The 22153-nt window shown below is 46.2% G+C and overlaps 2 long non-coding RNA genes across 6 annotated transcripts; both read left to right on the top strand.

Moving 5' to 3' along the window:
- Positions 1-1821: 1821 nt before the first annotated feature.
- On the top strand, positions 1822-2570 carry LOC308471189. Its single transcript, XR_013982770.1, has 2 exons — positions 1822-2192; positions 2327-2570. It is a non-coding gene; the product is annotated as an uncharacterized lncRNA (long non-coding RNA).
- An 11737-nt stretch (positions 2571-14307) lies between these two features.
- On the top strand, positions 14308-21175 carry LOC308471157. Of its 5 annotated transcripts, none has more exons than XR_013982719.1 (4): positions 14308-14477; positions 16746-16912; positions 18779-19889; positions 20988-21175. It is a non-coding gene; the product is annotated as an uncharacterized lncRNA (long non-coding RNA). The 5 variants fall into 5 exon arrangements; XR_013982720.1 differs by lacking the exon at positions 20988-21175 and having other exon boundaries at positions 14311-14477; positions 18779-18805; positions 19662-20711; XR_013982721.1 differs by lacking the exon at positions 20988-21175 and having other exon boundaries at positions 14311-14477; positions 16746-16925; positions 18779-18805; positions 19662-20711.
- The last annotated feature ends 978 nt before the right edge of the window (positions 21176-22153 follow it).

Genomic DNA, 22153 nt, shown 5'->3' with positions numbered 1-22153 from the left:
ACGTGCTGCCTGAAACTAAGGATTATTCTGCTCCTCCCCCACCTCCCATACCAGGTAGGGAAGTTGGCCAGACAGGAAGCTGAATTTTAGAATCACAGCTGGAAAGGACATCAAGGATCATCTAGGCCAATCCCCTGCAATGCAAGAAACTCAGCTGAAGCATCCATGACAGATAGCCATCCATCCAACTTCTGTTTTAAAAACTCCACCATCTTTCGAGGGAGACCGTTCCACTGTCGAACAGCTCTTACTGTCAGAAAGTTCTTCCTGATGCTTAGTCAGAATCTCCTTTCTTGTAACTTGAAGCCATTGGTCCTCCGAAGCAGGAGAAAACAAGTTTGCACCATCTTCCATGTGACAGCCCTTTAGATATTTGGCTATCACAGCTCCTCTCAGTCTCCTGTTTCCCAGACTAAACATACCCAGTTCTCTTAACCGTTCCTCATAAGGCTTGGCTGAACAATCTTCCACTGCACCTGAGGGCAGCAGACTAGCTTAAGGGATGCAGGTGAGGCGGAATGACTGTGTGTGACACACGCACTGCTCTGTTTGCTCATTGCCCTGCATCATCATCTACTTGAAGCAGCTGCCTCCTGCTACCTAATAGTAGAGCTGGCCATACTGAAGGCAAGGGCTGGCACAAAATAGGAAAGGCACACCTTCAAGTATTTACATCTTTCCATAACACGGGGGTCCCCAAACTAAGGCCTGCGGGCCGGATAAGGCCTGAGGGACTCGTTTATCCAGCCCCCAGCAGCCCCCACTGCCTGCTCTTACCAGCACGGCAGTGCGCTGCGTGGCTGCCCACTTCCGGGGTGGAGGAGTACCAGGAATAGCTTGTGCGCATGCCCAAGCATTATTTGCGCATGTGCAAGCGTTATTTGCTCATGCGCAAGCGTTGTTTTCGGTGCACATCCGGGTCGGAGGAGGCCCGTGCACATGCGCACAAGCTATTTCCAGTGCTCCTCCGGCCCGGAAGTGCGCCGGAAACAGCGTGTGCGCACACGCATGGGCAAGCGCTCCCCCGCCCTCCAGCCCGCCGTGAGATCGGTGCTGGAGACACCGGTCTGAGGCACGGTAAGTTTGCTGACCCCTGCCATAATGGTTAGTTGACAGTCTCTGAGTTTTAATTTTATGTGTTTCTTATTGTGTTTATATATTCCATATCTATTTACTGTACTATTGTAAACTGCTGTGCATTTTTTGTAAAATCTATAGGAGTATATCATCTTTTTCATAAATAAATAAATGTGGGCTTTATAAATTAGCAGCAAAACCTTGAATTGGGCTCAGTAGCATGTTGATGTTAAAGCTATGGTTTTCCCAGTACTGATGTAAGGAAGTGAGAGCTGGACCATAAAGAAGGCTGATCGCTGAAGAATTGATGCTTTTGAATTATGGTGCTGGAGGAGACTCTTGAGAGTCCTGTGGACTGCAAGAAGATCAAATCTATCCATTCTGAAGGAAATCAGCCCTGAGTGCTCACTGGAAGGACAGATCCTGAAGCTGAGGCTCCAATACTTGGGCCGCATCATGAGAAGAGAAGACTCCCTGGAAAAGACCCTGATGTTGGGAAAGATGGAGGGCACAAGAAGAAGGGGATAACAGAGGATGAGATGGTTGGACAGTGTTCTCGAAGCTACTAACATGAGTTTGACCAAACTGCGGGAGGCAGTGGAAGACAGGAGTGCCTGGCGTGCTCTGGTCTATGGGGTCACGAAGAGTCGGACACAACTAAACGACTAAACAACAACAACAGCATGTTGATAGCCAGGGCAGCCCCTGCAGGGTTGGTGTTAATTATGGCCCCAAAATGATACACCAGAGTGTGGAAACAGCACAACCACTCATTCCTCCTATGAACCACACAGGATAAAATCACGGTTTTCCCCTGCTTTAAGGAGACCTTATCTAGTGCCTTTGTGACATCAGCAGCTATTATTACACCAGTCTCCCACCTTTATCTCAAACCTAGCAACCAACCAACCAACCAACCTCATATTAAGGAAAAAGCCAATGACTGAAAGACTTAACAGGAAGCAAAGCAAATACTACAGCCTCCTGACCACATACATGACTGCATACATGTTTCTGCCATTTTCCAGACATTTCACTAATTTATTCGTATTGCGGAACACACGGCTTTGGTGCGGAACTGTTCGCTGGCTTAAGACTGAAAGGCAGCAGCAGAGGTAATAAGCAAGCCGTCTCCGATTTCAGGAAAATCTGCTGATTGCAACACTAGCAGAATTGGGGTGGGGAATCAGCACACCATCACATTGTTTTGTTTCTAGGAATCACAGAGGGTTTTATTTCTAATCTCCAGGAAGAAATCAGAGGCCTGTTGCCCAGCCATGGATTTGCTGGGCATAGAAAGATAAACAGGAAGCATCTCAAAAGAAAGAAGAAGCTATGGTTACACAGCTTTCTCTGCAGAATAGGCATGCCATGTTCTGTCTACAGGGGAGTTGCGACTGATCTGCAGGCAGAGTTTCACTTTCAGAAGAGAATATTCCAGTTTTGGGGCTCGGGGCTAGATGCTCAAGTAAATTCGTGTTTACTGCTGGAAACATCTGCTGCCCATATAATTCTCCTTTCTCTTGCTGTAACATCTGGTTGGTCAAAGAAATGATAATGAGAGCACTGTGTAGCAAGTTTCCCTGACCCCCTCCAAATACCGTATTTTTCGCTCCATAAGAAGCACCTGACCATAAGACGCACCTAGTTTATAGAGGAGGAAAGGGGGAAAGCCCTGGTTTTTTGAGGATCAGCTCACAGTTGTGCAACTTCTTTTGCAAAGGGGAAAAGCCCCGGTTTTTTGAGGATCAGCACAAAGTTGTTGAGCTTACTTTGCAAAGGGAAAAAATCCTGTTTTTATGGGGTTCAACCCACAGTTCTGCAGCTACTTTAGGAAAGGAAAGGGAGCCGTTTCTACAGTTTTCACACAGATACAGTGGTACCTCTGGATGTGAACGGAATCCGTTCCGGAGCCCCGTTTGCATCCTGAAGCGAATGTAACCCGCGTCTTCGCATGTGCGGGTCGCGATTCAGCGCTTCCGCGCATGCGCATGACATCATTTTGAGCGTCAGCGCATGCGCGAGCGGCAAAACCCGGAAGTAACACGCTCCATTACTTCTGAATCGCCACGGAGCGCAACCCGGAAATACTTAACCTGAAGCTACTTCAACCCGAGGTGTGACTGTAATCTAATCAGCTAGTCACATGTCGCTGGGTAAACAAACAGCCTCCGTCTGCAGAACATTCAACAATGAAGGCCTGGGCAAGGGGTCGGGGCCAGAAAGGGAGCCAGTGATCGACCACACATTCGCTCCATAAGACGCACAGACATTTCCCCTTGCTTTTTAGGAGGAAAAAAGTGCGCCTTATGGAGCGAAAAATACAGTAATTGGCTCAGGCTAGGTGAGGTGGGGAGGGCAGAGGGAACGGATGATGTGCAGAAGTAGCAGGGGCAAGGGGTGCTTTACCCTTCCTCTACCACCACCTTCCGCCCTCCTCAACACAGCAGCTCTCCACTATCTGTTTCCCCTCCTGAAGTGTTCCAGATACACACTTCCCTTGCAAACACTTCGGGAGGGCAAAGGAAAGCAGCTGGGGAAAAGTAGTGGGTGGAGGAAGGGCTGAGCATCTCCTCTCCACTGCTGCATCTCCTCTTCTAAATGCTCCCTCCCAAAGCTGTTTTACCTGGGCCTGGCCTTTCCCAACTTGGTGCCCTCCTGATGTTCATCTCTTGACCGCTGGCCATGCTGAGTGGAGCTGATGGGAGTTGGAATCCAACACCTGGAAGGCACCAGGATGATGATGATGATGATGATGATGATGATTTGTACCCTGCCCATCTGGCTGGGTTTCCCCAGCCACTCTGGGCGGCTTCCAACAAAGCTTAAAATGTCACACATTAAAAACTTCCCTGAACAGGGCTGCCTTCAGATGTCTTCTGAATGTCAGATAGTTGTTTATCTCTTTGACATCTAGTGGGAGGGCATTCCACAGGGCGGGCGCCACTACCGAAAAGGCCCTCTGCCTGGTTCCCTATAGTGTTGCTTCTCTCAGTGAGGGAACCGCCAGAAGGCCTTCGGCGCTGGACCTCAGTGTCCGGGCTGAACGATGGGGGTGGAGACGCTCCTTCAGGTATACTGGACCAAGGCCGTTTAGGGCTTTAAAGGTCAGCACCAACACTTTGAATTGTGCTCGGAAACGTACTGGGAGCCAATGTAGGTCTTTCAAGACCGGTGTTATGTAGTCTCGGCGGCCGCCCCCAGTCACCAGTCTAGCTGCCGCATTCTGGATTAGTTGTAGTTTCCGGGTCACCTTCAAAGGTAGCCCCACGTAGAGCACATTGCAGTAGTCCAAGCGGGAGATAACTAGAGCATGCACTACTCTGGCGAGACAGTCTGAGGACAGGAAGGTTCTCATCCTGCGTACCAGATGGAGCTGGTAGACAGCTGCCCTGGACACAGAATTGACCTGTGCCTCCATGGACAGCTGTGAGTCCAAAATGACTCCCAGGTTGCGCACTTGGTCCTTCAGGGGTACAGTTACCCCATTCAGGACCAGGGAGTCCTCCACACCAGCCCGCCCCCTGTCCCCCAAGAACAGTACTGCTGTCTTGTAAGGATTCAACCGCAATCCATTTGCCGCCATCCATCCTCCAACCACCTCTAGGAACTCCAGGAGGGGGAAAAGCAGCCATCTGGATGTTGTTACTCACTTTTGCAATGCATGTCAGGAATATTTTCAACGTGTCTTCAAGCCACAGCCCCCTGAAGATCTGCCGCCAGTCGAAGAAGACAGTAGTTGGGCAAAGTGGAAAAATAGCCTGACTTGAGTCATATTCACACAATACATGTCAAGTATTCTTATACTACTTTGGGAGTAATGGCTCCCCTCATGGAACCCTGGGAACTGTAGTTTAAGGGTGCTGGGAACTACAGCTCTGTGACAACTTCTAACAACTTCTTCAAAGGAGCTCAGAGTGGCAAATGTAATTTCCCTGCTGCATCCTCCTAAGAGCCCTGTAAGGTTGTCCAGGCTGAGAGTGAGAGACTGGCTCAAGGGCACTGAGCAAGCAGCGTGGGAGAGATTATGGACAACAGGATTAAAATTTACAGCATGTTATACTCTGAAGGAGAATGATATGAAAATGGTGTATTGTTGGTATTTAACTCCTAGCAAATTAGCTAAGATGTACAAATCAAAGTCTAAAATGTGCTGGAAACGTAAAGAAAAAGAGGGTACTTTTATCACATGTGGTGGTCATGTAAGATGATAAAAGACTTCTGGGAAATGATATATAACGAACCAAAGAAAATGTTGAAAATAACTTTTCCTAAGAAACCAGAAGCTTTTATTTTAGGTAATACAGGACCAGAGATCCCAAAGGACCAGACGAAACTATTTATGTACGCGACCATGACTGTGCAGACTCTCTTAGCCCATAAATGGAAAGATGGTACAACTCCGACCAAAAAAAGAGTGGCAGACAAAATTGATGAACTATGCTGAGATGGGAAATCTTATAGGAATAGCTAGAAACCAGGAAGAGGAGGTCTTTAATAAAGAATGGGGAAAGTTTATAATTTATCTGAAAAGCTATTGTAAACAACTACATACACTGGTAGGATTGAGAGAAAACTTGTAGTAAAAATTTGATCTATGGATTGATAAAGGATTTATAAAATCAGAGTTATGACAGAGATGCAGAGGGGGAAATCATTACATTAAGATCCACAATGGGGTGGGGGAAGGAAGTCAGAAAAGATTATATGTTTATGTTTTTAATTCATTTGTTTATGTAAAATAGAAAATGCAAAAATAAAATTTATTTTTTTAAAAATAAAGGGCACTGAGCAACCTTTGTGGCTGGGTAAAACTAACCAGTTTGTAGCACAAATTTGTAGGGTTTCCTTCTCCCTCAAACTGGAATCCTTCCTGCTGTTCCTCAAAATACTGCTTTGAATCTAGACTGATCCTAGATCCTGCTGTCTGCAAGGGTGAGTGTAGTTACCTGATACATGCTTGAAAACCGAATGAAGTGGTGATTGAGATCTTGGAGATCTTGTTAAGGGTGCTGGGAATTTTAGCTCTGTGAGAGGTACCGTATTTTTCGCTCTATAAGACGCACCAGACCACAAGACGCACCTAGTTTTTGGAGGAGGAAAACAAGAAAAAAAATATTCTGAATCTCAGAAGCCAGAACAGCAAGAGGGATCGCTGCGCAGTGAAAGCAACGATCCCTCTTGCTGTTCTGGCTTCTGGGATAGCTGCACAGCCTGCATTCGCTCCATAAGACGCACACACATTTCCCCTTACTTTTTAGGAGGGGAAAAGTGAGTCTTATAGAGCAAAAAATACGGTAAACTAAAGTTCCTGGGATTCTTTGGAAGGAAGCCATGCACTTTAAATTTGCTTTAAATGAACAGGCTGGTTGTGACCTGGTACAGGTACTGCAAACCAAACCTTGCCTCACTTCAAAACCAGCAAAGGATTGGTTATTTTCAGATGTTTTAAATACATGTGCAATGAATGAAAGTTGGGGAGGCGGCAGGCCCCACCCTGACCAACATATGTGTTAATTGTGCACACATTGGAATGTCTGAAAAAGGATCTAGTCAGAATGTAAAGAAAATGCTGAATGCTGGGATTTAAGGGAATCTAAAGGGTAGACTGCCTCACTCACCCTGGCTTGAATCTTTGCATAGGCATGACTGTCTGAGCAAAAAAATCATTACTTGTCAGCTCTAGTTCCTCATCTGTAAAATGGGGAGATGAATAACCAAGTTGTCACAAAACAAATAGAATAAAACTGTAAATAATTTTGCCGAATCTAGAGTACCACAGAAAGAGGCATGGGCCTCTGAGTCACAGAGGTTAAGCAGATGTCATCTGTCAGAAGGGTAATAGTGCAACCCTATGCATGGTTAAAGGTAAAGGGACCCCTGACCGTTAGGTCCAGTCGCGAATGACTCTGGGGTCGCAGCGCTCATCTCACTTTATTGGCCGAGGGAGCCGGCGTACAGCTTCCGGATCATGTGGCCAGCATGACTAAGCTGCTTCTGGCGAACCAGAGCAGCGCACGGAAACGCCATTTACTTTCCCGCCGGAGCGGTACCTATTTATCTACTTGCACTTTGACGTGCTTTCGAACTGCTACGTTGGCAGGAGCAGGGACCGAGCAACGGAAGCTCACCCCGTCGTGGGGATTCGAACCGCCGACCTTCTGATTGGCAAGCCCTAGGCTCAGTTGTTTAGACCACAGTGCCACCCACGTCCCTGGTTACTCAGAGGTAAATCCCACTGAAGTCAATGAGACCTACTGCCTAGTGAGTGTTGATGGGATTGTAGCATAGTTAGGCCTATTAACGGGCTATGTACCTTGTTGGTGCACTTCAAGCACCATCTCTATACGGTACAAAAACACATGGGTAAGCCATTTAACAGGGTTGCGGGTGGCGCTGTGGGTTAAACCACAGAGCCAGATCAGAAGGTCGGCGGTTTGAATCCCCACGACGGGGTGAGCTCCCATTGCTCGGTCCCTGCTCCTGCCAACCTAGCAGTTTGAAAACACAAAGTGCAAGTAGATAAATAGGTACCGCTCAGGTGGGAAGGTAAACGGCGTTTCCGTGTTCTGCTCCGCCAGAAGCGGCTTAGTCATGCTGGCCACATGACCCGGAAGCTGTACACCGGCCCCCTCGGCCAATAAAGCGAGATGAGCGCCGCAACCCCAGAGCCGGCCACGACTGGACCTAATGGTCAGGGGTCCCTTTACCTTTTTAAAGCCATTAATACATTACATTTGCTACATGCAGCGCAGCAAAATATTTTAAGTGTGCATCTAGATATGAAGTGTGAGTGTGCCAAATGAAAGGCTCCGAAGGCCAAGCCACTAGGTGGCTCACCTGTGTGCCTCTACCTGTTGCGGACTATAGCCCCCATCATCTCCCTGACCATTGGCCATGTTGTCTGGGGCTGACGGTTCTTGGGTGTCCAACAACACCTGGAGGGAGACAGGTTCGCCATCCCTGAATCAGAACATCTGTAGGGATGCTCCCATGTGTGCAACTGTATGTTCAGACAACTCTGCATAAGCTCAGGAACGCTGATCAAAAGATAGTGCTCCTGATCCCATGCAGACAGCTGTAGGAGAGTCGGGGACTCCCTACCGAACGCACACAGGCTGAGCAAGGACCCTGCTGCCACCATAGTGCGGCCTGCCCCCTGCCTGTAAGCAAATTTATACCCTACAAACACATGCAAAGAGCTGAAGTATGTGAAACAGCCTTTCCTTGCTGGCAACTCGCTAGATTGCGTTCTTAAGGTAGTGTGGCATCATGGTTAGAGTGTTGGACTGTGACCTAGGAGACCAGGGTTCGAATCCCCAACTCAACCATGAAGCTCACGAGGTGATCCTAATCTATTTCACAGGGTTGTCGTGAGGGTGAAATGGGGAGGAGGAGGAGGAGGAGGAGAAGGAACAAGCTTGTTTTCTCCTGCTCTGGAGGGTAGGGGAAACAATAGCTTCAAGTTAAAAGAAAGGAAATTCCGATTAAACATCAGGGGAAACTGACTGACAGTGAGAGCTGTTTGACAGTGGAACTGTCTCCCTCGGGAGGTTGTGGGCTCTCCTTCCTTGGGGGTTTTTAAGCAGAGGTTGGGTGGCCATCTGCCATGGATGCTTTAGCTGAGTTTCCTGCATTGCAAGGGGTTGGACTAGATGACCCTTGATGTCCCTTCCAACTCCACAATTCTTTGATTCTATGATTCCATGTATAGCACTTTGAGCTCCTCAGAAGCTTGGCATATAAAGGAAACAAACAAAAATAACTAACAAAAATAACAGCAAAGCCTTTGTCCTCAGATGTTCACCACCACCAATACCACTCAGGTCTTTCTAATACAGTGGTACCTCAGATTACATACGCTTCAGGTTACAGACTCCGCTAACCCAGAAATAGTGCTTCAGGTTAAGAATTTTGCTTCAGGGTGAGAACAGAAATCGTGCTCCGGTGGCGTGGCAGCAGCAAGAAGCCCCATTAGCTAAAGTGGTGCTTCAGGTTAAGAACAGTTTCAGGTTAAGAACGGACCTCTGGAACGAATTAAGTACTTAACCCGGGTACCACTGTACAGTGGTACCTCGGGTTACAGACGCTTCAGGTTACATACGCTTCAGGTTACAGATGAGAAGAGAAATGGCGGCACGGCAGCAGCGGGAGGCCCCATTAGCTAAAATGGTACCTCAGGTTAAGAACAGTTTCAGGTTAAGAACGGATCTCTGGAACGAATTAAGTTCTTAACCTGAGGTACCACTGTACACCTTTTGCTGCTACTCCTTCTTACACACACACACACACACACAAAAACACACACACAAAAACACAGGGCAGGCAGCAGTCTCTCTCTCTCCCCCCAGCCCGCCCCACTTCATCCCCCTCTGTTCCACTTTCCCTCTATAGGGATCTTTGCAGTCTCACCTGGAACTTGCCTTGCGGGGGGCGTTAAAAAATGTTATAAAACAAGCCCCAACTCCCCTGACTGCCAAGAACAAACGCATTCCCTGCCGGCCACGCCCCATGCAGCTGCTCACACAGCCGTAGCCAGATGCAGTTTCAAAGAGTGAGCTCAGACCTCCCAAGGAGTAGCTGTCAGGGCTTGCATGCGGCTTCACTGATTGATTGGGACGGCGGGGTGGGGGGGGGGAGAAGACAGAATAACTGTTCCACCCCTTTGCTGAGAGTCAGCAACCCACACGCTTGTTGCCATTGCCAGCATCGTCGGCACAGGCCAGCCTTGTCCACAGATCCTTGCAAAACATTCCACCCGATGGCTTTCTATACACTGTGCATTTAAAGCACCCAGCCATCAGAATCCTGGGAACTGTTGTTCACAGAGGTGCCCCTTCCAGCACTCTTCAAAAATTCTGGGAATAATAATAATAATAATTTTTAAATTATTTATACTCCGCCCATCTGGCTGGGCTTCTCCAGCGACCCTGGGCGGCTTCCAACAAAATATTAAAATACAGTAACGCATCAAACATTAAAAGCTTCCCTAAACAGGACTGCAAAGCAATGACAAACCTAGACTGCATCTTAAAAAGCAGAGACATCACCTTGCCAACAAAGGTCCGTAGAGTTAAAGCTATGGTTTTCCCAGTAGTGATGTATGGATGTGAGAGATGGACCATAAAGAAGGCTGATCGCCAAAGAATTGATGCTTTTGAATTATGGTGCTGGAGGAGACTCTTGAGAGTCCCACGGACTGCAAGAAGATCAAACCTATCCATTCTGAAGGAAATCAGCCCTGAGTGCTCACTGGAAGGACAGATCCTGAAGCTGAGGCTCCAATACTTTGGCCACCTCATGAGAAGAGAAGACTCCCTGGAAAAGACCCTGATGTTGGGAAAGATGGAGAGCACAAGGAGAAGGGGACGACAGAGGACGAGATGGTTGGACAGTGTTCTGGAAGCTACCAGCATGAGTTTGACCAAACTGCGGGAGGCAGTGGAAGACAGGAGTGCCTGGCATGCTCTGGTCCAGGGGGTCACGAAGAGTCGGACACGACTAAACAACTAAACAACAACAGCAACGAACAGGACTGCCTTCAGATGTCTTCTAAAAGTCTGGTAGTTGTTGTTCTCTTTGACATCTGGTGGGAGGGCATTCCACAGGGCAGGTGCAACTGCCGAGAAGGCCCTCTCCCTGGTTCCCTGTAACTTGGCTTCTCGCAGGGAGGGAACCGCCAGAAGGCCTTCGGCGCTGGACCTCAGTGTCCGGGTAGAACGATGGGGGTGGAGAATATATGGTATATAACTTATGGGCTGGAGAATAAAGTACCCAGAAGCCTCTGTATTGCACCTCCATGACCTCAGTTCCTCAGTGGATAGAAAGTTTGAAAACCTCTCTCGACCGAGTCTTTATAAGGGAGATGGGTCTCACTGGCTTGCATGTGAAGAAAAGTGGTGATGAGAGCCAGGATTTATGCCCAGCTTAGAAGAAATAAGTACAGTAGACGAGAGGAAAGGTACACACATATGGCCCAACAGCGACTCAAGATTCCTGATCCTCTGCTGCCACTCATCAGTTTTCTAGCAGTGAGCTAAACAGCTGAAGATCAAAGGATAGGCTAGCTTTTCCCAAACAACTATGTTTTTGTCGCTTTCCCTCCCACTCAGAATGCAAACTGTTTATTTAATTATGTAAAACTGACTTTTTAACAACCCAGCAGGCATAAATTAAGCAAACGAGGCTTTCCTAGCTGCTCTAGCTCAGGGCCAGAAAATGCTTCTCTTACTTAAACGTTTACACCGCAGGCTGCTGTTAAAGGCGCAGGAGCAGGAGCGATAAAATAAGGTGGCAACACCGCTTGTTCCTTCAAACACTCCAAGGAAAGCTGCAGCCAACCATCATTATCATAATTAGGGCTGGGCGATATCTGGTTTTCAGCATTGTGATATATCGATATATCACTATGTCTGAAATAAGGACGGAACTATGTAGAGGCGAACACCATCATGTTTATTTGTATGTAAACTTTCCATGTCATCCTGGCCTAAACAGCTTACAGTAAAGTACAATAGTAAGATATAAAAGCATGCAAATATATAAACGCCGCATTTCCAAGGTAATAATTAATTAATTCAATTCAGAACAAACAACAGCACTTCAGTAGACCTCACTAAGCCATCTCATATTGAAAAATTGTGGAGGGCAATCCACAAACAACCCATAGGAAACCCTAGCAATAAAAATACTGTGGAAGAATCCAGATTAACTGCACATATATAAGACAAACTAAGAGTGCAAGCCTAATGCCCTGATTTTTGCTGCTGCAGAGACTTGGGATCTACTGAGGAGGTAGGTGTCAGGGACTGGCTAGAAATACAGTGGTGCCCCGCAAGACGAATGCCTCGCAAGACGGAAAACCCGCTAGACGAAAGGGTTTTCCGTTTTGGAGGTGCTTCGCAAAACGAATTTCCTATGGGCTTGCTTCGCAAGACGAAAATGTCTTGCGAGTTCCTGCGGGGTTTTTTTCTCCCCCCCCCCCTTTTCCCCAAGCCGCTAAGCCGCTTATCAGCTGATCCGCTAAGCCGCTTAACAGCTGATCGCTAAGCCACTTATCAGCTGATCCGCTAAGCCGCTTAACAGCTGATCGCTAAGCCGCTTAACAGCTGATCCGCTAAGCCGCTAAACAGCTGATCCGTTAAGCCACTAAGCTGCTTATCAGCTGATCCGCTAAGCCCGCTAAGCCGCTAATAGCGCTAATCCGCTAAACCGCTAATGGGCTTGCTTCGCAAGACGAAAAAACCGTAAGACGAAGAGACTCGCGGGATGGATTCTTTTCGTCTTGCGAGGCACCACTATACCGTACCTCAGCAGCACCAAATGCATATTGAAATGGTGCAGTGCAGCAAAAGTTCACCTCTCAGTTCTGCTGCTCTGCAGAAGCCTGGATCATAGAGGATGAAAGACTGGCGTAACAAGACAAATGCACCAGGGATTAAAGGTGAACAGAAGGACAGGTAAATCAAATCGCCATTAGGACAATAAGCAGGATGGCAACAGTATATGTAGCAGTGATTATGGGTGTTCTTCGCTTCAAAAGGCACACTATGTGTCAGATTTAATGGTGGTGTATGTTTGTGCATAGAGGGACACAGGTGGCGCTGTGGGTTAAACCACAGAGCCTAGGACTTGCTGATCAGAAGGTCGGCGGTTCGAATCCCTGTGACGGGGTGAGCTCCCGTTGCTCGGTCCCTGCTCCTGCCCACCTAGCAGTTCGAAAGCACGTCAAAGTGCAAGTAGATAAATAGGTACCGCTCCGGCGGGAAGGTAAACGGCGTTTCCGTGCGCTGCTCTGGTTCGCCAGAAGCGGCTTAGTCATGCTGGCCACATGACCCGGAAGCTGTACGCCGGCTCCCTCGGCCAATAAAGCGAGATGAGCGCTGCAACCCCAGAGTCGGTCACGACTGGACCTAATGGTCAGGGGTCCCTTTTCCTCTTTATGTTTGTGCATGGACTTGCACTATGTTCACATGAGCAGTATCAGCAGTTTAATAACCACTCAACATGACTGATTTCCTTCTCACAAGCAGAGAATTCACATGACAAACTGAGATTTCAGCATGCAACTGCAAACAACCTCAAAGTGGGTGGGGCAGTGGTCTGCTGAATCACACAAGCTGTGTTGTCAAACCTCTTCACCGCAACCACACTTGAATTTAGGTCGATGAGAAACATCAACCTTGAGGAAAACTAAGCAGCTGGCTCCATTTCTATCTTGTCTGATTCTTAAGAGCAAAGAACATGAGGTGCCCTCCATGCTGGGTACTTCTGCTGCACATGCCCCTTTGAAATGTGCAACTGCGCCTCTTGCATGCTCAATGCATTTCAGTGGTCTTTGCGCCGGAAAACTGGCCAGAACTGCTCTCCATTATCAAAAACAGTGTACCAGGCCAGATCATAGCTGTCAACTTACAGATTTGAAAATAAGGGACTAGCAGCCTCGAAAATAAGGGATCAGCAGCCAAAATAAGGGATTTTCCGGGCGCAGGTATGTTCAACTTCTGAGCCCCTCCGAGCCAAAGGCAGAAAGCCCAACAAGCAGCCAAATGAAGCCTCAAGCGGTGGTTCCCACAGCGCAGCAACCCGGCAAAGGGGATGCAGCAAGGAAAACCACCGTCACCTCTCCGCTGGGAAGCGCTGAGCAAAGGCAAGTCCCCAGGCAACGCAGCCGATTTGATCGGCACAAGGCATGCAAGCTCCACCCCCAGTCGTTCTTAGACTCCTTATTGGGTGAGCAATGCAGCCAAGCAACACAGTTGGAGCCTCCCTCCTCCCTGGCCAGCAGGGAGGGAGGGAGAGGAGCTGCTTCCTTTGAAACCTGGGAAATTTAAGGGACATCATCAATAAGGGACAGCAGTGGGACACAGCGCTGGAATAAGGGACTTTCCTGCCAAATAAGGGACGGTTGACAGCCATGGGCCAGATGCCAGCACACTCAAGTGCCTGCACATGTTCAAACTTTCATACGAAACCATGAGATCTAGAAACTTGCTTTCATCTGTTGAAGCAAAATTCACTATCGCCAAAGAATAATGCATAATATGCCTTAGGGGAGATGCACATAGGTTCCTTGTACTGCGGAGGCAATGCTCTCCCCCATTTCTTATTTTCCACATGTCTCTCAACACTATGCTGCATTTCAAACAAACAGCACACAATTCTGAGTCACATGGCAACGTTGCTGGCACATAGCAACGTGGAAAGTGTAAGTGATGATGTCACAAGGGCTTTCTCTCAGAGACACCCTTGACATTTTGCTTGACACATGTTCATCTCCTTGGTTTGCTTCCTGTACAGTACATTATTTTGCAGTGGGAGGAATGGAGCAGTTTGGTATATAGTGGAATCAGTGGTGACACATGGAGCCGTTTGCGGGTATTGGGCTTGCCGATCAGAAGGTCAGTGGTTCGAATCCCCACGATGGGGTCAGCTCCTGTTGTTCTGTCCCAGCTCCTGCCAACCTAGCAGTTCAAAAGCACACCAGTGCAAGTAGATAAATAGGTACTGCTGCAGCAGGAAGGTAAACGGCGTTTCCGTGCGCTCTGGCTTCCGTCACAGTGTTCACAAGCCACGTGGAGCGTGTGTGCGGCGCTTACAGGCTTTTCCCCGAGGAGGGAGAAGGGCAGCCCTTCACTGACAGGCTGCCCTTCTCCCTCCTCGGGGAAAAGCCCCCAAGAGCTGCATACACACTCTGCGCGGTTCTTTAAAGGGAGCGCGGCTCTTGGGGGCTTTTCCGGGAGGTGGGGGAAGGGACAGAGCCGCGAGCAGCAATCCCTCTCGCTGTTCTGGCTTCTGGGATAGCTGCACAGCCTGCATTCGCTCCATAAGACGCACACAAATTTCCCCTTACTTTTTAGGAGGGAAAAGGTGCGTCTTATAGAGCGAAAAATACGGTGTGCTTGTCTTGCTATGGAGAATAAGACATTGGATGTGAACTATCAGACACAGCGGAAGTCTGTCATGAACTTAAAGGGTCACTATACCCTGTGTGGTGGTGATGATGATGATGATGATGATTAGTCATTGCTGAACAATGGGAAGTAAGGGATTCTTGTTTCTGGTTGGCAGCACGTGAGTAATGTTTTATTTTTAGTATGAACAAATGAAGCATTTTTTTCAAAATGGTAGATGAACCTCGCAGTGTCATGACACTAATTGTGAATATGATCTGCGTGTCTAGTTTTTCAAATGTAAATAGCAGCTGCAAGAGGGGACTGCATGCTATACACTGAAAGAGAATTACAGTGGTACCTCAGGTTACATACGCTTCAGGTTACACACTCCGCTCACCCAGAAATAGTGCTTCAGGTTAAGAACTTTGCTTCAGGATGAGAACAGAAATCGGGCTCCGGCGGCGCGGCAGCAGCAGGAGGCCCCATTAGCTAAAGTGGTGCTTCAGGTTAAGAACAGTTTCAGGTTAAGTACGGACCGCCGGAACGAATTAAGTACTTAACCTGAGCTACCACTGTACATGAAAATGATCCATAGATTGTAGATTGGCTAAGGTTCATAAGGTGGAATCGGACTTATCTTGGAAATGCAAAGAAGTAGAAGGAACTTTTTTCCATATGTGGTGGACAGGCAAAAAAGTTAAAGTATATTGGGAAATGATATAAAATGAGATGAAAAAAATTGTGTAAAACAACTTTCCCCCCCCCAAAACCAGAGGCATTTCTGTTAGGAATTGTTCAGGCAGAGGTTCCCAGGAGTCAGAAGAACTTATTTAAGTACGCAACAACAGCGGCTCAGATCTTGTTAGCCCAAAAATGAGGGAGGTCCCTAGTAAGGAAGATTGGCAACTTAAGATGATAGAATATGCAGAATTAGCAAGTCGAATAAGAGGAATAAGAGAACAAGAAGAACAGGGGAGTGGAAATGTTTTGTCAAGTATATTGAAAGTAATTGAACTGAACATCAGTTCAAAATATGTTATACTGTTGAATTACTTTAATACTGCCAGCATTTTTAACTGCGCACAATTACTTTCAATATACTTGACAAAAAAATCCCACTCCCCTGTTCTTCTTGTTCTCTTATTCCTCTTATTCGACTTGCTAATTCTGCATATTCTAGAAAGGAAAATGGGACGCGGGTGGCGCTGTGGGTTTAAACCACAGAGCCTAGGACTTGCCGATCAGAAGGTCGGTGGTTCAAATCCCTGTGATGGGGTGAGCTCCCGTTGCTCAGTTCCTGCTCCTGCCCACCTAGCAGTCCGAAAGCACGTCAAAGTGCAAGTAGATAAATAGGTAAACGGCGTTTTCCATGCGCTGCTCTGGTTCGCTAGAAGTGGCTTAGCTGGCTCCCTCGGCCAATAAAGCGAGATGAGCGTCGCAACCCCAGAGTCGGTCGCGACTGGACCTAATGGTCAGGGGTACCTTTACCTTTTTAAGAAAGGAAAATTAAATTAGATGGATATATTAAAATATGCAGGAATGGTGAATAAGTTAAAAGAAGCTTAAACGGGGAGGGAGGGAAGTCCGTGAATGTATGGTATAATAAAATATGTTTAATTTGAAATGTAAAATTTGAAAATTTAATTAAAATTATTATTTTTTAAAAGTATTTAATAACTTGGATAAAATGGAGCCCTTCATTTGGATTGCCAGTTTTGATTTAAACCAAAGCCATGCCTATCTTCATCACTTTGGCATTCTCCTCTTTTTCAGACTGATCTCCTAACAGGCTCTGCCAGGCTGCTTGCTGGAAGCCGCCACCTGCGTCAAACTGAGACTTTCACTATGACCAACCCTGAAGAGTCCACCCACCTCTTTGAGCCTGCCACCGTCATTCCTAGAGTGCTCTCAGCCTCTGACTTACAGCAGGCTGGCATAAGGCAAGAGGAAGTGGCAAGTGTAGGAGGTTTATTCAGGCCTGGGAACGCACTGAATTTGGTTACTCTCACTGCCACTAAATGACACACATATAAACACCGGAGGTGGAAATTTAACACCAGCGGCGGCAGCTTCTGCCACCTTGGCTTCCATGCTCCATGCCCAATGGACATGCTTGACAATCCTTGTGCTTTTGCAGTCCCAGACAGGAAGCAAAAACACAAGCAATTTAGCAAGGGTGGTGTTATGTACTGAGTTGAATAGGATCCAAAAGGCAGCAGTCTGATTGGTCCTGGAACAATAGGATTCAGAATGCAGCAGTCTGATTGGTCCTAGAACAATAGGATTCAGAATGCAGCAGTCTGACTGGTCCTAAAACAATAGGATTCAGAATGCAGCAGTCTGATTGGTCCTAAAACAATAGGATTCAGAATGCAGCAGTCTGATTTGTCCTAGAACAATAGGATTCAGAATGCCTCAGTGTGATTGGTCCTAGAACAATAGGGTCCAGAATGCAGCAGTCTGATTGGTCCACAGGAGCCACCCAATCCAGCTCCAGGTGGAAGTGAATCCACAACCTGATTGGCCTACAGGAGAATTCTGGAATTAGACAATCACCTGGGGCCCATTGTGTAAATAATGTATATAAAGCAGACATTCTGGGGGAACTTCCATTCCTCCTCACCACTATGAGCTGAATAAAGAGCATGAAATCCACTCTCGACTCCGAGTATATTTCAGGTGGGTACAGCCAGATGCCAAAATGGGCAGGGCAATGGCATACCCTCCAACATTTCTCTGATGAAAACAGGGACATCCTATTCCATCGTCTTCATCAAAATTTTATTATTTATACCCCCACCCATTTAACTCTGGGCAGCTTCCAACATATATAAAAACATAACAAATCATTAAACATTTAAAAACTTCCTTATGCAGGGCTACCTTCAGATGTCTTCTAAAGGTTGTATAGTTACTTATCGCCTTGGCTTGGGGGTCACATAACTCCATACCCTCCAACATTTCTCCGATGAAAATAGGAGAAAAGCGAGACATTCCAGGATCGGGGATGGCTTCTGCAAATCTGGGACTGTCCCTGGAAAATAGGGACACTTTGAGGGTTTGCAATGAACGATGTGACAGAACAGCATTCCGTTCCATCCATGCAGAAGTCAGCAATTTCTAGGGACACCTCTCTCTCTCTCTCTCTCTCTCTCTCTCCTCAAGTATTATTTCACTTTAAGGGCACATTCTGGCCAGGCAAAAGCACTGCGGTCGGGGCTAGGGATTGGGGCAAAGAGTCATGAGGGCCAAAGAGAAAGTTCTGGATAGCTACATTTGGTCCCTGGGCCTGAGATTCGCCACCCAGCTCCAGTTTAGCAAGGCCTGGGTGGGATGCCATAAATAGCTAGTGCAACACGTTGGCGACTAATATTGTTAAGTTGTGGGTGAACATATCAGACCACACAGCGATTCTTCAAACAGCTCTTATTTATTCACAGGCCAGAACAGAACTGAACTGAAGGGTTCAGTCAGCCTGCTTATATAGAGCTCCAGTACAATGTAACTGTAACAATTTTCTAAAACTATCCAATCACTAAATGTCACTTTCGATCCCTTATTTGCATAACTATCTACAGTATCCCCCTGCTGGCCCAGGGTGAGAACTTCAGTACATAACAAATATACACACAATACTTGCCAAAATGATAATGTATTCTTTATCAATCTTCTGAGAAAAAACACACAAACTTATGCAAAGCCACAGAGACTTGCGAACTACCCAACCTAAGATGAACTTATAATGTCTGATTTCCATGGATTTTGCAAGTGCTTAACCCAGTCTTTTCTTTTCTTTATCTTTTTAGGTAAGTTCATGAAGATACCAACAAAAGGTAAGTTCGATGTTGTTCACAATACCGAGAGATGCTAGTGACGTTGTAGATGGATGTTAATGAAGTTGTAGACAGGGTGTTTTTTGATATATTAGTGGCCATGTGATGATTTTGGCTTATGGATTTTATTGTTTAATGTCTTGTATATTGGGGTATATTGTATATTGGGGTACTTTTATAGCTCTGTTTAGAGTATGTAATGTTTTGATAATATAAATGTTTTAAGTCTTTTGTATCAATCCAACATATTTTCTTTTAATTGTTGAATGATTCTGTGTACATTGCGGCAGCCTTTGGCTATGTGCAATAAAACTGACTGACTGACAGTTTGATGTTGTTCACAATACCGAGAGATGCTAGTGACGTTGTAGATGGATGTTAATGAAGTTGTAGACAGGGTGCCAGCGTTTTGCACCTGTTTCGCCCTGGCAGTCCAAGAAATCAAGAGGCCGCAGTTCGCCCCCGATGGGGCCCTTTTACTGGGGCTTGCAGGTAGCACACTCCCAAGGTAGTTTTCCGGGCTTCTTCAGTGGTCTAATCTCAAAAACTTGATGCGTATACTGATATTCAGTTTCATAGAGAATACTATTTCTTGGCTTTAGCTTAAGAGACTGATTTGCTTACATTCCGCTTGGTGGGCTCACAGTTTGCACAAGTCTGCTCCAAAAGCACAACAGGGTTCACTTAGGGCAGAACCACAACATACATTTAAAGCACGTTCAATGCACGTGACTTCCCCCAAGAATCCTGAGAAGTGAAGCCATGCGGTGGTTTAAAAGTGTGTTGGATTTGTATGGTGTGGAAACTAGATGTGGCATTTAAGCATGTGACTGACCTCTTGCATTATTGGTTTTAGTTCCCTAAATAGGAACCCTATAGGCAGGGTCTGGATCCAGACCATGGAGTGGATGAAGGGAGGCTGTCATCCTTCACCCTAGACAGTCCTGATCTAGATTCCACCACCCTGCCCTGCTTACTGCTGCTGCTTCCTCCCTGATGGGGTAAAGGTGCCATAAGAGGAAGCCCAACTGAGAAAGATCAGCATCCGTGGGTGGACACAGACATCCTGGCTGCATTCAAAATCGTAAATATTAACACAGGAAAGCCAAAGCTATTTGCAACATTTCTCTTATGACTATTCGTAACTTGCATGTATTGAAGTTTGGTGAGAAAATCAAATAGATGTAATACAAAGGGTAAAGGTAAAGGTAATGGGACCCCTGACCGTTAGGTCCAGTCGCGGATGACTCAGGGGTTGCGGCGCTCATCTCGCTTTACTGGCCGAGGGAGCCGGCGTACAGCTTCCGGGTCATGTGGCCAGCATGACTAAGCCGCTTCTTGCGAACCAGAGCAGTGCACGGAAACGCCGTTTACCTTCCCGCCAGAGCGGTACCTATTTATCTACTTGCACTTTGACGTCCTTTCGAACTGCTAGGTTGGCAGGAGCAGGGACTGAGCAACGGGAGCTCACCCCGTCATGGGGATTCTAACCGCCGACCTTCTGATTGGCAAGTCCTAGGCTCTGCGGTTTAACCCACAGCGCCACCCGCGTCCCCAAAGTGGCTTACAACATGGAAAAAAACCACAGCTACAACATAGCAAAAGTAGTCATAAACAATAAATAAAAAGTTTAAAAATGCACAACCAAACTGAACAATTTCCAAATAAATCACAACAAGATCTAAAATAAAGATACAAATAAACAAAACAGACCAAGATACAAACAAACAAACCCAGCAACAAACTCCCCCAACAAAACACCCCAGCCCAAGAGTCTGTTCAGCAGCCTCAACTTTTGTAGTCGTATGTTATATGAGGGGTGGGAAACCTGTAGCCCTCCAGTCGCCTGGCTGTACTACAACTCCCATCATCCTTGGCTGAGGCTAGATAACGCTATACTTCCTTGCTGGGGTCAACTAGAAAACTATACTTCCTTGCTGGGGTCAACTAGAAAACATTTTGAACACTTGATAAGCCTATAGAAAAGTTAAGCAAGTATTATTATTGCCAACAATGCATCTGGAGATATCAGCATCCCAATGGCAGAAATTATACCTTCTCTCCACCCCACCCACCCAAATATGTATGGTTTCTGATAGTATTGTTGAAAAAATTAAGGTTTGTGGCACAAAAAGCATGATATATGCCAACTATAATTTGTAATCTTTTCTGTGGGAGTTAGATTTCGTCAGGGAGAAAACTTGGCAAGGGAATGAGACTCTGTTACAAGACAAAGAACTCCAACGCAGTTATGAACAAAAACTACAACTCCTTTTCGGAAATGGTAATACACAGGAAATATATATGGCAAAACTGTGGGAAGCCAGCAAAGTATACTTAAGAGTGCAAATCATATCTTTTGGGTTTTTCCAGAAAAGAAAGAAAGAAAGAAAGAAAGAAAGAAAGAAAGAAAGAAAGAAAGAAAGACAGCAATGGAATTAAAACAGAAACGAAACACTCATTGAGTAGAAATAATTAAATACAAATGTATTATTCAAAATCAAAAGAGAGTTATAAGAACATAAATATCGTGAAGTTAAAAAGCTTGAAAACAGTTAAGCATGGTGATAAAATACTGGCATGCCAAATACAAGAAATAATAATAATTTTAAAATCCCTTTGAAAATAAGTGAAGATGGCACTTGCACAGTCAATAACTCTGAAACCTTGGCAGAAGTCAAAAGATATTTTCCTCTTTTATGGAAAACTGAGTGACCAAACCAAGAACAAACAAAACATGATTTTACTACGGCTCAACTTTCTTTTTTCTGACCAAGATGACTAGTGGAATTTCAATTAAGGAACTGGCAGAAATGAATCATGCAATTTATTCCGAACAAAAACAAAAATCTAGTATTTTAAAAAGTTGAAAAGTAGGGTGAAACAAAAGGGAATAGGAAAACACACAAGTACAGTGGTACCTCAGGTTAAGTACTTAATTCGTTCCGGAGGTCTGTTCTTAACCTGAAACTGTTCTTAACCTGAAGCACCACTTTAGCTAATGGGGCCTCCTGCTGCCGCCGTGCCGCCAGAGCATGATTTCTGTTCTCATCCTGAAGCAAAATTCTTAACCTGAAGCACTATTTCTGGGTTAGCGGAATGTAACCTGAAGCGTATGTAACCTGAAGTACCACTGTACTTGCATTATGCTTGTACTCACTCCCTCCCCTAATAGTAACAGTTGTGGGGAAAATAAGGGGATTATATCAGGAAAATAACATGTGAGAAAGGCTCAATTGCTGCTCCCTCCCCAGTGCAGCCGCTCCAGTAAAATCCAGAAAACTATGAGCCAGCTTTTAGGTAAAAAATTGAAATGTCGGGAGAACTTATCATGGATCTCGTGTGTCT

The sequence above is a fragment of the Podarcis pityusensis genome, assembly GCF_964106645.2.
Source record: "Podarcis pityusensis genome assembly, chromosome: 2".
Taxonomy (NCBI): Eukaryota; Metazoa; Chordata; class Lepidosauria; order Squamata; family Lacertidae; genus Podarcis; species Podarcis pityusensis.
Note: the sequence above shows the minus strand (reverse complement) of the source record. Positions and strands in the feature narration are given on the sequence as shown.